Below are 12516 nucleotides of genomic sequence, written 5' to 3'. Positions count from 1 at the left end.
TTTCAGAATGAGATAGGAGGGAATTCAAATGACAAGTGGTTTTTTTTTATTTTTTACTTTTATTACCTTGTGGTTGTTTACACTCCATACGAGTACAAACTGTTGGCTGTGCTGTTGCATTTCATAAATCAGACATCCTAAGGAAGCATTAATTGAAATATAATTCTGTCTTTAATAAATTCTCACCACTTTTGAGTACCTCAAGAGTCTTTAAAAAATAAAAACAATTAAAAAAAAAGTAATAAAAAGAAAAAAGAGGAATAAAAAAAACACAGGAAAAACAAAACCAAAAAACAATCTACCAAAAAACCCAAAGCAATCTGTCAAGTCAGAAGTACATTGCTGAAGTTGCATTATCCACTATGACAGCTCCTCCCTAGAGAACATTTTACATTGTTATGATAATTCACTCTGCAAAACAAGCGTATGGGCACGTACAGCATCCTGTTTTGCCTTTTACCTTCTTGGAGTCAGACCCTGTTATCACAGGTGCATTTTCTGGCTGCCTCCTTCTTCTGCACAAATGAACACTGGCACCATACCACCCCTGGGACATGCTCACCGCCTCTTCCCTGCAAATGTTGTGCAGTGCAAAGGACTCCCCTGCAACACATGGCAATTCCACAGTTCTCCGTGCCTGTAATTGTCCAAATGCACATTTTACAAGCATCCTGCATTTAATTGCAGCTTAGTGTGCAATTAAACCACCTTCTGCCAGGTGCTGTCGCATCAGGACTATACTTCAGCAGCCAGAGCACAGGCACATCAGCCAGATTTTGGGAGCTCTCTGGCTCCTTACATCCTGCACACAGTTATCATGGCAGTTAACAGATATCTGCTCTCATTGGCGTTTTGCTCTTCACCGTTAGAGGAGAGATCATGGACACATATGTACTGTGATAGGCCGTGAATAATTCATGAAACCTTCTCACACACGGCCTCCTCCATCCTCCCCACTGAGGGCAGTTTGCTCCATAACTGTCTGACAAACTCCTCTGCAGGAGCACTGCTGGATCTTCAGAAAATACTGGAAACTGCAGGAGGCAGAATTTCTAAACACCACTGTGTTCTGGCAGAACCTCCTTCATGGATGTGGCTGTGAAATGAAGAGTGAGGTGAGTTTTATTTCAGAGAAGTGGCTTATGCATCTCAGACCACGGATCAAGAAAGATCTCCACTGTTGTTTCAGAACATGTTTGCAATTTCATTGCTCTCAGTTTGCATGCAGCAGATGTGCATTTCTTAATGAAACACACAGCAAGTGGATCAGACAGACAGGATCTGATACATTTGTTCCTGACACTGCCTCAGGCTGCCTGTTCATTTTTCACAACCAGAGCTATAAGAGGTAGAACATCTGCCCAATATGAGAGCATTCCCTTGTCAGGAATACCACTGATGATTTGCCAAGCAGAAGTTGCATTGGGTTACAGGAGAGAACTTGTGCAACTGCACTTTTCAAAATAACTAAGATGACCACTCTGCTTAGGTAGATGTAAAATAGTCTTGTAGAGCCTATAGTTCTGGCCTAGATGCAACTTCATGGTTTCTTCTGTGCTGACTCTCTCTATAAAGTCTGAACTCTCACTCTGTTCTAGAGGAATAAGGACCTGTGCTCCAGTCTTTTGAGGTTTGAGTATAGTCCACATAGAATAGACAGGCTCCTATATCTTAAATGCATTAGATGCTTAAAAATAGCTGAAAATATAACAATTAAAATACCTGATTTCTAGAAATAAGTCCTAAAAGTCATTATAAACATTTCTGCCTTTAGAAACTTATGCTACTCTTACGATGATCAAATCTGGCGATCGTAAAACTGAAGTGCAGACACTGATTAATGTAGCAATAATTGGTTTATAAATCTAAGATTGTTTGTAAGGGAATAATATATCTTCATCACTATTCAAGGAGTAAAACATGAAGTCTCAAAATCTTGCCAGCAGTTGGTTGGGTGCTTCAATCTGTTGTCTGAGATGGAAGAGAAGCTGTTGATCTTTTTGGCATAGTTACGGTACAAACCAGTAAATCTGCACTGTTGATTTTGCCAGTCTCAAAGCAATCTGTATTTTAGTGATTATATGTTGCATTACATCTCTGCAAATTATCTTCTCATCAGAAATATCTTCTTGTGGATTTGAATCAGAAAATACTTAAAGATCCACAGGTGTGCATAAGTACTAACTTTCCACAAGTTTAAGAGGAGGTAGTGAAAACTGAGGAATAAATATTTGTTGAATATTATTAAATACATGTAAAAATATCCAAATCAGGAGTATCTGAGATACCTGTTTCCTCTGCTGGAATCTGAATATAGCATTGTCTTCTAACGTAGATGGAGCAGTGAGTGTTTCTCTCTATGGTTTTGGAGGGAATTTACAGTAAATGACAGTCAAGCACTAAAGCATCAAGAAAATCAAAGTTATTATTTGTAGTCCTGTCTTGCGAGGTGATGAAGCAGCCCAGAGAGTGGAAAAAGAGGAAAAGAGCCCTATGTAAAGAAAGATGTAGCTGAAAAAATGTAGCTGGGTGTTTTTTGAACTCCACAGAATCTAAGAGGCAAGACTAGTGAATGACCTCTCGTGGTTGCAGTGGACTTGGGGCATATCTGTCCCTCCAGACATATGCTGCCTAAAATGCTTCTCTGAAATACAAGCCTGCATTGTATATCTGTGATGCTCACACATTTTCATGATTTCTCAGGCAGCAAATTGGCTCTTCTCTCATATAATTAGTCTTCTCATATAAGTTAAACAAGCAGATGGTCACACAGTTTGTACACACAGATTTCCAAATGTTCCTAGTGTTTGACTCTTGTTGATGGTTACAATCAACACCTCCAAAGAGGATCCTCTCCAAATTTTGATAAAGCAAAATGACCATTGAGTTGAATCAAAGGCAGTTATTCATTTAGGTTTAGTAGAGGGTTCATTGTAGTTATTATAGTAATACACCTGATATTACATAAATACATCATCATGGCTAGGCTTTGTGAACGAAGATTTGGGAAAAAATACAAGCACTGTGTTAATAGCCTAGTTCTGCAGAAATTCATTCAAAGGCGCAGGAAAAAAATTCCAAGTCAGACATCACACAACGTGACTACCCAAAATGGGCCACGTAGTTTGCTGGAGTGATAGAGCAGTGGTGACTATTCTGTGGCAGCTGCACTTCATAAAGTACATAACAGTGTGGGGACATGCTCAGGGATACAAAAAAATCACCTGTGTCCCAGTCAAGCTTGTTATATGGAACAATAGTCATGTTTTGGAAAAACTCTTTCCTAGGTAATTTGGTTATATTGCTTTTTGGAGTTTGAGATGAACTTATTTCTGTTTTCAGGATAGATAACTCTATTGTTTTTTCTTGCCTAAGGAATATTGCATATAAAAAGACATTTGATTAGCATGTCAGTAGTTTGTGAGTGAATATATGTTGCAGTCACTAAATTTTGTCAGATTCATAAAACTCTTCATGTGCTAATAAAAAAAGCACTTATGCAGGTTTTTCACTTATAACTCCCAAGATTTCTCCCTTGGAATCAGTAAAAAATCAAAAAGATTTAAGTACATAAGGAATTTCCCTCTTGGTGAGATCAGTGGTCCATCTAGCCTAACATGCCATTTACAGAAGTAGCAATATGAGATGTTATTTATTGAGTTTGGTTTATTTCTTGGTTTTAATATTAATATTATGCATTATTAAATACAACAGTATTTCATATATGATAAAGGAGTGAGGAAAATCTTTAAAGTGAGAAGGTAGAATTACTTTTGCTTTCCTATTAGCTATTACTTCGCTCAGTAAGTATACAAAATCAGGATTTAAATAAACATGTTTTCCCCAAGTATGTAAAAATGCATGGATATTGACTGCTGGAAGTGCAAAGAGGGCTGGAAATAGGCAGCAAAAGTGTGGGAGAGAAGGTATAGCTGCATTCACTGAGCATCCTCTACCACTGGCAGGAGATTTTATTTCCCTCCAGGAATGTGTCATGAACCTGAAGCATCATTATGAACTCCACACACAATCAGGGTCACAGTGGTCCTGAAAGAAAATAATGAAAGAAAGTCAGCAGGTACAGCAGCAACACTTTCCATCTTCATTCCCAACAAGATTCCTTTATCTTTCCCTTATTGTTAAGCCACAGCCAAGGCATTACTTATTCTGACCTGTACACCTGTGTGCAGCCAGAGCCTGCTTTGAATGGAAGCCCTGAGTGTACACACAGGTACCCTGGAGTGCCATTGCTGCTGCCATTGCTGCTCCCCTTCCCTCTCTGAATTCAAAAAGAAGGGAGAACTCTATTGTCCTTTGTCGAGGACCAAGAATCAGAATGGGAACAATTTCAGAAGTGGAAAAATATGTACAGCAATTGAAAGGATTTTATGATGCAGACTTTACAGTTATTATGTATATACACATTGTATGTTTCCCCAGAATTTGTGTCTCCAGGCTGGTTCACTTCCCTGCTTCCCTGCTTCTCTACTGGTTTGCTGGAGAAGCTGTAGAGAGGAGACAGCCACCATTCGCCCTTTCCTTCCCTTCCCCGGTTCCTCCTATGCTCCCCCCCCTTTTGCCCATGTCCCTATCCTGGTTTGTTCCCCCGCTTGTCTGTCCCATGCTCCGCCCCATGTTCTGGCCCTTTCCCCTCCTGAGCTGATAAAAAATGGCGTGCACGCTTGAATAAAGCAAGCTACCTGCACCCTACCTTGTCTCCTGAATCCGTGCTGTGACACGGCCCCATCCCCCCCCTTTTGGACTGTGGCTGTCCTTCTCAATGATGGTCGACATCTTCTTATTCAATTATATTGTCATGTTCTTCATATTGCCCTTCACTCCCCACCCCTCCACCAACAAAAAATTTCAAACTGATGAGAAGCCACATTTAAAAAGGGCAAGAACAACAGTGATGGTGTACTAGGAGCTTTTGGAGTTGTTATCCTTTGCTTTCTTTTTTGTTTAGGAGAAAGGGCAAGGAGGAGTAACAAATGGAATAATGATTTTTCCAACAGTAAAGAAAAGGATAAGATTGTAACTCCCTTGTCTTAAATACCAAGAGGGGAACACAAATGAAGGGGCTGCATAAAAGTGATGGTAAAAGTGGGAAGATGGAAATGATGCAAGAACGGTATAGTTGTGATTGTATCACAACCAAAGACCCTGAAGAGAAACTGTATCTGCTTTAATTTCTTTTCTTGTCCAAAGCAATTTCCCTCTATGCAAAGACCTGGTTCTCACACAGACAGGGAGCACTGAGGAAAGGTTTCATTAATACATGACTCTGTGCTGGAAATGTTGTTTTGCCAAATGCTTCATCTCATTGAGTCATAGCAAGCAAAGTCTTACTGATTATGTTGTCATTTGCTGTAAGAAAAGAGCAGCACACACTGCAGCTGGTATCTGGCATAATAACAACAGAGTGAACAGAGGTGCTCCAGAGGGGTGTTTACAGCAGAATATTCAAAATCACCTTTTGCAGGAGCTCATGTTGCATCACTGCATCTTTAGGGAGAGCCGCAAAACTGGCTTCCTAAGTCAGAAACTGTGAATCTTTACTGTAGCTACATCATAATGGGAACATCCTTGAGACCAAACTAATTCAAATCAAAAATCCTCCTCTTGCCTCTGATTATCAGTGACTGAGAAGAAACTGTGTCATATTGTTAGTTTTTACTTACATTTGTGGCCAGTGCCAGGATCTCGTCCCAGGATTTAGTCCCACACCCTCCCCTTGTGTGGTGGACGAGTGTCATCTGTTTTCTCTGCTTCAGATAGTGGAAGAATGAATAGACCTGAATAACAAGAGAGTAATTGTACAATTGCACAATTGAAAGTGATGAAGTTATATCTTTAGCTGTTTTCCCACTCTACATTACAAAGAACATAATTTCCCATTTTGTTTTTTTTTTTTTTTTGTAATGACAATTTACTTTGCATCACGTGGTTAGCATATTAATTTTCCAATCAATCTTCACTCAGATGCATATTCTTATCAATAATGAATGAAATTATAGGTTAAAGAGTCAGAAATATCTAGCAGACTAATATTGAGCACTTGAGGAAAATCTGCAATACTTTTTAGACTTTGACTTTATAATTTTGTTTTGTGGCAATTATTAAGGAGAATTTTTATATTATGACAGACATTATGCACATCATTGTGTGAATGACTGTCAGTTAAGGCAAAGTTCTTCAGATGAAAAAATTTGTTGTGCTAAGTTCTCCAGCAGGTCTGCTGTTCTATTTTATGAGAATCTGTATTTGGGAAAAAAACCCAAACACTGAATCTCATGCTTCAGAATTTAAGGCAAGGTGCAACCATTTACTAAAAATAAAATGAAATAGAGGATCTTTTGTACAACATTTCCAAATTCTAGAGACTCCTCTTTTTCCTAAATCATTTAGAAATACCTTTTGTTGAGTATGATGTACACATATTTATGGATACTGATGTCAAATAACTCTTTCCAAGCTATCACAGGCTGAATCTCACTTTAAGTCCCAGCTCCAGTGCGAACTGGACACCATTTTCATGCCTGAGATTCTGCATCTGGGAAACTGGCTGCCTTACTCGAACCAAGAGAGAGTAATTGCAGATTATTGCAGAAACTGAAGCATTTCAGCTCGAGGGCAAACATGAAGTCAGTGTAATTTCTCCATAAATTCACAACAGTATCTAAACAAATCCAATTCAAGAGCTGTAGTAGAAATATATTCCCAAGGTTGCCACACCATTTTATGAACTCTCCATCTTTTTCTTTAGGAACTCAAGGGAAAAACGGAGACACATTTTGTTTTTATAATAATCCTATTCCAAAGAATAATTATATGACCCATTTAGAATTAATCTCAGCATAAATACATTTCTTAAATTTTCAAGGAACCTGCTGAAATCAAGTGATTCAGTATCAGATTCCAAGTTCCCAAAATAATGATGTATGTACATTTAAAAGAGAACAATGTTAGAATAACAAAAGAAAATTATTAATATACATTAGATATATTAAATGGTGACAATCTGAGGGACACATGATTTGCAATTCAGTATTTGTGTTTGAGCAGTGAGAAGCAGGTGTGTGTAGCAGGATGCATTGAACCAACGGACAGTTAAAATGTGTTGGGGAAGAAATGTTTTTGAAGTAGAGTAGAAATAAATAAAGAATTACTGATGTGGTATTTCTTGGGGAAAAAAAAAAAGAAATAGGGGTGGTAAAATGAAGTGAAACCTAATATGTTAGTACTAATCTTTATTGAGCTATGCCTATGAGCAGAAGTTCATGAACTAGGAAAAAACTCAGTATTTCAGTACTGTGAGACAGAGCTGCAAGTTCCCTAAGCAGATAGGTCATCAATACAGAGATTAAAGTCTTGGAAAATCTAGTAATTTTCTAAAGAACACCTCAAAGTTTTCAAGAGATGAAAAAAGTCCTGCAGTAATTGATCCAAACAGCTTCGGGGTGCAATAATATTTAAGTAGTAAAACAGGGACGAGAAATGATGCAAAGAGGCAACTGAGATAGTGTGTTTGCTCATTATTTTGTTCTAATTGTTATGGTGGGACTGTAAAAAAAGTTCATTTCAAAACAATGTTGGACATTACTACTTAAGGGTTTCACAGTCATGTGCCACTCTGTTTCACAGGCAGTAAGTGGGAGTATTCAGGAAGGACAACCCCTTATGCCTACTTCATTCTCACACTCCACTCCTGCTGTTTTGCATTACTTTCAATTTATTATACATCATGCTTAAAATTCAGGTTCTGTAGCTGTCTCTGGCAAAGGACTTCATCATGTTCATGTTGAATCTATGATTAATTAATTTACTTAATGTACTTACTTAATTTTGAATAGTAGAGTCTTGAATAAAGATTGTCTCCTGCATGGACGTTTATGCGACTTTAACATTTGATCTCTGCCTACCTTATTTAATAAAAATCTGCCCTTCAGATGAAATGCTGAGTTGTCATAAAGATAACAGTTGTTGTTAAAATTATATCCAGTGCATTTCATTAGCACTGCTATTAATTAGACATTTTGAAATAAATTAACACTGCCCTGTACCTGAGAAAGAAATTCACTGATTTTTCCAAGGTTAATTTGTGGAATCAATTGAGGGCCAGGTGAATCCAGTATTTGGATTCTGTATTTCATATCTGTCTTTGGTTTGACAATGAAGAGGATGTCCACGAATTTGATAGCAGTCTAGTGAATAAAAGCTAAAATATTTTAGTAAACTGAACTGTAAAACACTCTCTATAAAAATCTCTCAAAACATAGAGTTAATCACTTGTCATGCTTTATAATCTACCATAAAAGTGTTTGCTTCTGTTCTTGGATACAGGGGAATTTTCCACCAGTCTTCCTTAAAAAAAATGCAGTTTTGTTAGGAACAATCAATGAACTCCAAGCTTAAATATGATCATCAATGTATTTTCCTTTGTCCTTGTGCAAATATTGGGTCAAATATTGTTATGCAGTATAACTAGAATTTCTCTTACATTTTGTCTTCTGAGGTACTTGTATGGAGGATTTTTTTCTGATTTTATGTCTATTTTACAATCCAGGACAAATAAGTAATTTCTTTTATCACCCATCTCCTGTGTTCTGTGATCTAATTCCCTTGGTCATCCTAGCAACTTTTTTTGCACCCATTTGAGTTTGACCTTGTTTTCCTCAAACCTCCAACCAAAATGAATTTTCAAGGGGCTTTTTCCTATGTCATATACAAGTTATGAACAAACATTACCATTTTTTGGCTTCAAGTTTTGTAATATATATTCTTGTTATGAGACCCCCGATTAAACTGATTTTCCTTTATAGATTTAATTCTGTATGCAATTTCAGTTTTCAAAAGCACAGAGTAATTCCCATGTTCCAGTATGTGATGAGTTTCTTGTGGACTTCAACAGCTACGCAAAATTCCCATTGTGATTATTGATTTTGATGGCAAGAGGACTTACAGAAATTAATAAAATGATCATAAATCAATAAAATGAACAGAAAGAAAATGCCAAGTATAAGAAATTTAGATTAAAATATCAATCTTGAAATTAAACAAAATTGTAGTGCAAGATCAAATAAAGCAGTTATTTTCTTACAATTTCATGAAACTTTTTTTTTTTTGGTTCAAGCTTCATTTAGATTGTAGCCCTCTTGGTTCAGGAGTTAAAAAAATGATAAAGAAAACTTCAGAGCAGGTTCATTTATTTACAAATAATTTCCTTGGTGAGCGTTTCAAAGGTTCCTGGACATTGATTTAGATGGTAATACTCTATCCATATACATACAAAAAAGATTTGGCATATTAGGTACTTAAACATACAATTAAACTCTCCCTGAGTGGATAAAGTTGTCCATAAAATTTATCTGCAGTTGAAATACGTTCCAGAATTTTTTCAGTGTTTTTATTTAAGGAGTTTGTTTAGGTTGTTAGGGGTTTTTTTGTTTGTTTTGGGGTTTTGTTTGTTTGTTTTTTTGCTTTGGGGTTTTTTTTGTCTTGTTTTTTTAACCAGAGTAATTAATAACAATGTTGTTAAATTTTAAGGGAGAGATTCAAACCTAATGTTTTCTCTGGACTGCAGTCTTCATAGTTTCACAGAATCTAACTTTTGATATTTGTATAAATGAAAAATTGGCCTTAGATTTGCCTGAGAGCTTTAGTTCATGAAGGACTTCCAAAGATCTCAGTGTAAATCCAGCACCCAAGAATTTCCAAATACCTGATGTATATTTAAAAATCATGAGACACTTTTTCTTTCAGCAGATCTATAGTAGCTCCTTTGCTTATTTTGGACGGAAACTGTCAGACTTTTCCTACTTTAGTTCTTCCTCCAATTGCAGAACTTCTATCAAGTTCTGAAATAAAAGATACCTGTTTTTCATTTCAAAGTGTTTGTTATGTCTTTTCGTAAAATGAGAGGAGTATTATGGCATACTTTTTTTTTTTAAATGACTGTTGTTTACCAGAGCTATTTGAAAGAGGTGTAATTTCTCATAATCAAATATTAGTTTTGAAGACTAAACACGTGTTTAGCTTTGTCTTTTGGGAATTTTTTTGAGTCCTTAACTTGCACCACTCTAAAGACTGAAAAAAATGTGCCATTCATTACTGATTTTGCATGCAAGGATAGGAGGAAACGTCGGGTTGTGATGCACCTCTTGAAGAACCAATTTGTCATGTTTCAGAGAAGAGCTTTATCAACACTAAACTATGGACCATTAATAACAAATATTTACAAAATTATGCAATTAAGATTTTTTTTCTCCTTTCTAAATGTCACAGTAATTGCAGGCTTTGGACTATGAAGAGGTAGTTCAAGAAGCACTGAGAACTATAACTAAAATACTTATCCAAAATTATTGTATTCATGGTCTGCTATCATTGGACAGCAATAGGTTTGGGAATACTTGATGTTGATTCAGAAAATAAAACCCTTTTCATCACCTGTTATTTTCTGATTCCTTTTTAGAGAGAGAGTCTCTAAACACTGAGTAGTGGTTTTATAGATAACACTATACATAAAATATATAGAAAATGATATACATAAAATCCCCCAGTTCTAAGAATTCTTTGATAGGTGCTGAATATGAGGAGGTACTACAAGACTATAAGCTTATTGCTTTCTGGGTTTTGATCAAAATATATTTTAATTTGTCCTAAAATATACTTTATCACTAATTCCTTTACAATAATTGAATAATTCATTTTTAAATTTGAGTATTTCCTACTTAAGAAATCAAACCCTCACTTTTTGCCCAGATACTGCAAAGGATTTAGGTAAACTTCTTCTTTCAAAAGATTTCTGGTGTTCATAGCTTCAAAATACCTTTTTTTTTTTTTTAAAGATCCTTCCATGTTTTATTATCAGAGAGCAGTCACATCTGGCAGAAATTAGGCCAGCAGGAATGCAGATGACCTCTTTTTGTGGAATAGACTTCCCATATCTTTTTAGAACATGATCTGGAGCTGTATTTCTGCAAACTGTCACAAGTAAAGCGTCTTATTGGATTATGAAAAGCACATGGCATTGACCTAATGTTCTCATTCTAATTAAGGTATTGAGGGCAACAGTTGTGGGGTTTGGCCAATATTGAGCACTTTCAAAGCTCCCTTTGAAATACACAACTAAACTATGTAGGGTTACTTTACATTATTCTATTATTAGATGATTCTCTTTTTTACTATGTAATAGTTATTTAGTAAATAATAGCCTCAGATATGTGAATTTAAAATGCTCCTGTATCACTTACTTTGCTGACATCATCTAATAGCAAAAGACCCCCTGTATTTAATAACACCTGTTCAAAAAGGTGACACTATTAATTAACACCATGGAGAAGAACATGATGGTAAGTGTTTCTGTACAAGGCTGTCAAATACCGTGATCAGAAAGCAGCTCAGATTCCACTAACTGAAGAAAACCATAGTGTTGCTTCATCACAGTTATGAACTATACCCATAGTATAATAAGATAAGTTAGCAAATTAATAAGTTAAGTTAGCAAAAAAAGTTTTAATAATAGAATTATCTGTGCTCCCGTGAAAGAATTCCCTAATTAAGAAGGCAGCAGTTAGGAACCATGCAGAGCATAGTGTTTTCTTACTTTTATTTTTTTAAAGATAAACAGGATTAATTATACCATAATTGTAACCTAATTGATAATTTCATTTTTCCAAGGACATTTTTAATTATATTACTCCATTTATTCATGCAGATAAAGAGACAATGCTTTTAAGATTTATCTCAAATAATTTATATATATATATTTCTAAAGAAGCCACCAAGGAAGATAACAAATTTGTAGTCACAGAGATAGAAAGAGTCAAATCAGGTGATTTACCAAGCATAAAAAAAGAGTTGGTAGAATTCACAATAAAAATGACCCCTTTTTTACAAAGCAGCATTTTTCAGCGTTTTTGTCTTATAAATAAATGATTACCAAAGTTTATCACACATGTCTCAAAAGTTCAGAGAAACTAGAACAACAGCACTAGCTGTGCAATCCCAATTTCTTCTAGAGAATGGTTGATATTCTTTTGGAAAAGTAACTTTATGTCAAAAATTCTGATGCTGAGCAGTTTTGTGTAGGTTTTTTTTTGGTGGTGTGAAAACACATATGAAACAGAAGTCTGTTATTTCCTCCCAGTATGACATAAAGGTATATCAAATCCAAATGACCACACAACAGCTCAGGCTCACGAGCAGCAGATGGCAGTAGTTTATTTATTATTTTTATGTTGTGTTGCAGTGAATCTATGGTTCTGTCTGTCATTTCCAGAAATTGGAGAGAATATGTGCATATTAATTAATGAGTGTTCGAAGTCCTTTTTCACTGTTTACCTCTACAATATGCACTCCAACTCCTATTCCTGCCACAGGAATTTCTCAGTCTGAAAACACAGGGAAGGTGATAACTAATAGTGTTGTACATTGTCAGAGCCAACTTGATGATCTGTATTTGTTCCTACTTTTTTAAGACAGTTACCTCCACTTGTTTTTTCCTGTTTGGAAGTT

The 12516-nt window shown here is 36.0% G+C and overlaps 1 long non-coding RNA gene across 1 annotated transcript; it reads right to left on the bottom strand.

Annotated features, from left to right (window-relative positions):
* Nucleotides 1-3876: 3876 nt before the first annotated feature.
* LOC113943422 lies at nucleotides 3877-9804 on the bottom strand. Its single transcript, XR_003526314.1, has 3 exons — nucleotides 9722-9804; nucleotides 5682-5768; nucleotides 3877-4047 (listed from the first exon to the last, which is right to left on the bottom strand). It is a non-coding gene; the product is annotated as an uncharacterized LOC113943422 (long non-coding RNA).
* Nucleotides 9805-12516: the final 2712 nt, after the last annotated feature.

The sequence above is a fragment of the Corapipo altera genome, unplaced genomic scaffold (assembly GCF_003945725.1).
Source record: "Corapipo altera isolate COAL_440 unplaced genomic scaffold, ASM394572v1 61411, whole genome shotgun sequence".
NCBI lineage: Eukaryota > Metazoa > Chordata > Aves > Passeriformes > Pipridae > Corapipo > Corapipo altera.
Note: the sequence above shows the minus strand (reverse complement) of the source record. Positions and strands in the feature narration are given on the sequence as shown.